Source organism: Prinia subflava, chromosome 4 (assembly GCF_021018805.1).
Source record: "Prinia subflava isolate CZ2003 ecotype Zambia chromosome 4, Cam_Psub_1.2, whole genome shotgun sequence".
In the NCBI taxonomy this organism is placed as follows: Eukaryota; Metazoa; Chordata; class Aves; order Passeriformes; family Cisticolidae; genus Prinia; species Prinia subflava.
Window position 1 is genome coordinate 13383572 of NC_086250.1, and position 6299 is coordinate 13389870.

Here is a 6299-nt window from a genome sequence, read left to right on the forward strand (position 1 = left end):
GCTCAGGTTGATTTTTAACAGTTTGAATGTTTTGGAAAATAATATGTCATTCAGCATGTTCAATCAAGCATTAGGTTTCTGCAGTTTAATCATCCTGTAACACATTCTGTCAAAATTGTTAAAAAGGTTTCTTAAAAATGCTGAGAAGTCAAACTTGGCACCAGTAAATGAAAAGAAAGCCTGAAAACTTGCTGAGGTGTTATTTAATAGAAAGCCTAGACCAGTTACATGAATATATAAGTAACAGTGTTAAAGCTAGGGATGCTGTGAAGCCCTAAGAGAACCACAGCAAAATCAATTAGAAATACATTATGATGAAAAGATCTCTTGAGCTAACATCCTTGCAGGCAGAGACAATGACAGTACATTTGAACAAGTAGGAAAAAATACATCATTTATATGAGTACAAAATGCATCCATTGATCCTTCTGAATTGTTCCTGAAAAGCAATTGCTGAAGGAATTACTGGAGAAGCTGCTGATGCCACAGCAGTCTGTCCAGGAGATCACAGAGGTGCTGCTGCAGAACAAGCCCACTGCAGCACCTGCCCATCCCGTGTCACTCTGGCTGACACAGAGAGAAGCAAACCCCTCAGAAATCAGTTTGGCTACTCAGTGTTCCTCAAGCCAGACCTTTTCCATCACCACCTTGGTGACTGTGAAACTGTCAGTCACATGCATAAGTCAGAAACAATTTAACCCTTTCTCAGCAGATTTCATGGTTTTTTTCAGGGGAAAAAAAGGTGAATGACAAGCCAATAGATCCATGCTTGGTACCTGCCAACTAGCTTAATTGCAAATTGATGGTTTGCAAGCATTTCTCATCTAAAAGGGTGCTGAGAAATGCTTTCTGCTCACTACTTTGAAGGCACCCAGGTACTCCAGAGGCAGCCAAAGGTTCAGGTTGGGAAGAAGCTTAACAAATGTATGATACTGAACAAAAGTCCCATGAAGAAGTATTCATGGATTAAGTTGCTTTTCACTTCTACTAGCAGCTTCTGCTCTCAGTGCCTCACTGGCTGAAATATTTCTGAGTCTCTTAGCTTTAGATTCCCAGATCTGCTTGGGCTAGAGGTTCAGGATCATCTTATGCCAGTTAAAAATCATGCTGCAGCCTGCTCAGCTCTTTGTTGATGTCGACACAAGCAGAACTGGAAATCGCTCAATCTGAACACTGTATTTTAGGTTTGGGTTTTGTAGGGGTTTTGGCTAGGTCACTTTTCAAGCAGGTGAATGCCCTACATCTGCTTCCTCCCATCAGCAGTGGCATGGTGGAAACAGCAGCAGCACCCACCTGGAGGCAGGACTGCTCCTTTGGGCAGTGGCACAAAGGGAGAGTTGCAGAGGGTGACTCTGAAATAGTGTGGGCCCCTCAAGGAGAACTCAGATCTGGTCCTCCAGCACCTGCAGAGCCCACAGCAGTGCCACACCACTGCACACTGGTTCAGCTGCTCACACCAGATCCTGCCTGATCTCAACATAACAACCAGCACCTAATTCTGGAGGCAGCCGGAGGCTGTGAGAAACTCTCCCCACAGTCAGAAATAGTTTTGACTTACTGGAAAATCTCATTTTCTTCCAAACTGTGCATGTTTGCACCTGTCCTCTGTTCTCTGCTTGGTTTTCTCTTTTTCAGATCAACAACTCCTCCTTTTCCTGTGGCTGGCCTGCTTTCATCAGGCTCTTCCTCACCTTCTCTTGCCTCTGATAAATTTGGCAACCATACTCTGAAGCCCACCTTGCTGGAAACAACTTTCTCCCACATGATGGGTGGTTTCTTCTGTCATGGAGGAGAAGAATGAGGGAAGATGATTTATGTACACAGGCATCATTCCAGTATTTTGTATAACAGTAAAACTCTTCCCAAACCCTCCATCTCCCAGACCCTGTCCTACCCAAAGGCTGCATGTCCAAGCCCCCTTACGCTGATGAAGCCATGGAGGAAATCTATGGAATGTTGCAAGGATGGATGCAGGGTGACAGCTGAAAATGGTCACTGTCCAGTCCCTTCCCATCCACTTTAAGTCAATTTAAGTGACTTTCATTTTTACTTCCTGACTGTGTGGAAAGTTCCCTGCTCACCTGTGACTGACAAGACGAGATCACTAATTTGCAAAAGAACAACTTTTAGGCTTCTGCAGAAGCAGTGAGACATGAAAGTGCATGAATTAGTGCAGCTTAGGGACTTATTGCAGTCCATAAGTTATCCTTCCAAATTTTCTAGAGGCACTGATTGTTCCTGAAGATAGCAGTTTTAGGAAAGCTGATGAGATCCTACACACAGCCCTCCTCTCGGTCCTTGGTCAACCACTTGTGACTCCTCTGCTGAATTACAACTTATACATCACAACTGTTTTAAAATAAACCATTCATTTGTGTTTCCATGTTATCAGTCATCCCAAATGTTATCTCATTATCCACCAAGTTTCAAGTACTATGACCATAATTCAAGCTTTCCCCGCTGTCTGTCCTAGCTGGAGCACACATCATTGTGGCACTTCATCATCAGAAGTGCCAGGCAGCAACTGGGGGACCCAAAGCAGCCACCACCAGTGTCAGCTTGCAGCGTGGGAAGGAGGTGGCTGTGCCAGCAGCCAGCCCTCACAAAGCCCCTGTGTCTCACTGCTCACTGCTCACTGCTGCAGGAACTGGCTCCACAGCCCTGGCAGGACACTGCTGTGGGACATTACTCAGCTCACCATGGACTTCCTCACTGCTGGTGCCATGGCATGGTGGGGATCTAACTTCAGCAGCTGCCATATCCCTGTTTTTCTTGACCTAAATCCAGTGGGGACAGAGGAAGGACAGGGTGTCACAGAGTCATGCAGACCTGACACATCAGAACAAGGTAAGAAAAGATATCAGCAATATGACCAGGAAACAACGAAAAGTTCTTTGCATTAATTACAAAGGCTTCAGGATGCAGGAGCTTCCTGCCATTGACTGGAAAGACAGGCCATGATTCTTTTCTTGAGCATCATGATGTGGGTACTTTCACTTTTCCTTCTTCCACATTCCCTGCCCAGCCTCCCTGTGGCATATCAACAGCATCACAGGCAGGAATCAACCCTAGGTGACCTTATATCAGTGGATCAAGGTCATTTTAACTCAGCAGGTGTCACTGCATCATGGTATGCAAGGCAGGTACGTCCCCATTCCACACTAGAAATACAGTAAATGCTAAAGCTTTACACTGCTCTTTACACCCTAACAAAAAACTATGTCCCCAAAACCATCAGGGGATTGACACTGGTTCACTGCATTACAAAGTGTTCTAAGGCTACAACTAAAATGGAACAAACATTTTAAAAAAATGTACTGAAGGGTAATTTATTCAGTGTGAATTCAAAGGACATTCCGCCATTCACTACAGGACCACGCAGCTGGTCTCGATGCTGTACTCCAAGATATAGGCAGGGTAAACTTGCTGCTTCTCAAAGATGACAAAGATGGAAGGGTCTTCTGGGTCATCTACACAGCTGTCATAAAGTCTGTTGGAATTCTTGGCTCTGGGTGGAGGGCGACAGTACTCAGGGTTCCCCTGCACAAAGTCTCCAACAAGAACCTGAGCTACGAACATGCTGTAGCGCCCGCTGCGGGAGGAGCAGTACTCGTGGGAGTAGCTGGCATCTCTGGCAAAGTAGCTTCCTAGGGAGCAGAAAAACCCACAGGTCAGACAACCCACCAGCCAAGGGACAAACACCTGCTAACAGCACTTTGGCAGCCAGCGATTCAACAACCCCAGCCAGCCCTACATTCTTGCTGGGTGTTCCCACATTGGCTTATTGTAAAGTACTGACAAACTCCAGTCCACATTTCACCATCAACCTCCCACTCCCACCTGTCCAAGAGCAGGTACCTGAGCCAAAAAGAGATGTTTTTAGCCCTTCCTGGAATGGGATTGCTGTGGGTGCCACCTGAAGCAACGCAGATGTATACAGGAGAGAATGCCCTAAAGGCTGGAGTACATGGGTCAGGAACCATCAGCCATTTTGCACCCACATCCCCCAGCCTGGCTGGGGTCTGCAGTCCTGCACCATTCTGCACTTGTACCTTTTCCATACATTGTCCCATGGGTCCCACAGAGTCTCCAGTCAAAGTTCTGCTCACAGATGGCAGACACATGGGATGGATTTGTGCCATGGAACAGGAGCCTCTCATTCACCCCTTTCAACTGATGGAGCTTCTTCATCTTTTCTTTTTGCCTAGAGACAAAAAAAAAAAATTGTTATCCTGGTTCAAACAAGGAGAATTTCCCAACTCAACTCCTCCTACTTCTGGGTCATGGAGGAACAGTGACACAATCCACTCCCAGTTGGGTTACTGCCTGCATTGCACTTCTGCTGGTACCCTGCTGCACAGCCGGCTCCTGCCAGCAAAACAACAAGTTCTCAGCATCACTATGGACTGTGTCACCCACAACTTCATACCACATGAGAGAGTAGAGAGACAAACATCTCTTGACTGGGAATTGGTCAGTTCCCATGTTATATAAATCCTGAATACATAAATATGATTATGAAACTGAGCTGTATAAACCCACAGTGAAGACTGCATAATCTCTGCCCCTATCTTTATCACAAAAAGGTCTCCTCTTTTTCTTTTTTTTTTTTAACTCTTATGTGGAAGAGGCTAAAACCAAACGAATAAACCTGAAACACCAAGCTCAGTTATGATGAAGGAAAAGAATGTACTTTTTTAATAACTCTAGAATCACACACATATCTTGCTAGGGATAAAAGACTCATTTCTATACAAACAAAAGAACACAGATGCAGCCCAAACAACCCAGTAACAGAGAGAGGAGCCCCAGTCCCCTTCCAGGACTGCCCCAGGGGAGCCTCAGCCTCAGGGAGCCAGGTTTTGGGGCAGTCATAATTCTGGGCCACCAGCCAGACCTGAGCAGAGAGATATGTGGCAGCCTCATCTCTGCTGGACAGTAGAATTTGGCAGCTACAAATGTAGACTACGGAGGACAACAGATGAGGAAATACCAGTCTTCTCATACAGTAAAGGCAATGAAATAAAATAGATACAAACCACTGAAAAATGTCCCAAAGTGTTGGGTTCTGGATCCTCTGCAGTTGGTTGATGCAGTAATTTTTCATTGTCTTCTCAAACAGACTCTTGATTTTTCTATATTCTTGGGAATCATAGCTGAGCTGTATCAACTGAAAAATTTTAAAGCACTAAAAATGAGGTATTACTGAGAGTAACAACTCCCAGTCCTTCCAAAAGACTCATCAACCTTCTCACATCTGCTGAAAAGCCCTACCACAAAGATCACAAGTTGCTTCTGTTTTTCCTGTTAACTCTCCTTTAGCATCACTGCCCCTGTGGAAGCACATGCACTGACAGAGGGAAATCAGTGCAATCCCATGTGAGCTTCCTTTAGAGGATGCACCTCCACATCTGGACTATTTTTAGTTCAGAGTAACCTAAAGTTGAAATTCACAGTGCTATTCAGGCTGAAGCAGAGTTTCACCTTAATTTGACACTCGAGCTCCTTCCCTACAGGGCTAAGCTGCAGTTTTACCACAGCAATAACATCCTGCCGCAAACTGACAGAGGAAATACCCCCTTAATATGCAATTGATCTGGTTTATCAGAGGATACAGTGTCTTGGGAGAGTGCAAAGGACAGGTATGAGCAGCAATGGCCTTTCTTACCCTGTGGGGTATCATAGGGGTTCTCAGAGAGCCTCCCAGGAAATGCACATCTGTTCTGAGTATGAAACTGTCAGTCTTGTTTCACATCAGAGTTACTTATCTTACAAGACACATTTAAAAGCTGGTAACATCTCAATTGCCTTGAATTATGCTCTTGGAAAAATCAGTATAGAGATCTCCCCTCCCACTGGAGAGCTGGAAAGTCCTACCTTGAACCCAATCTCAGGTAGTGCAGTCTGGTCCCACTGTGGAGGATAGACAGGATGTGACAGAGTCGTGTTTTGGCTGCAGAACAGAAAAAGGAGCCAGTCAGCTGGAGATGCTACTAACCAAATCCCCCTTCTGGAGAATCTAACCACAGGCTCTAAAGCAGCCTTCAGGCATCAGTTTGGGAGCTATAGTTTGTTTTCTTTCTGAATGAACACACCTTAGGTTGAACCAACACTTTAATTGAACCCTCTGCTTCACCCTCTGTCTGCTGATGAGTTTCTAAAGCAGAGACAGCGGTTATTAAAATAAAACATTAGCACAAGTAACATTTATAGTAGATGTGTTCATTAAATCTGTTAAGCTGATCTTCTTTTAGAAAAGGCCATAAGATAGGGTATCTCAAGTGCCTCTAATTCACTTC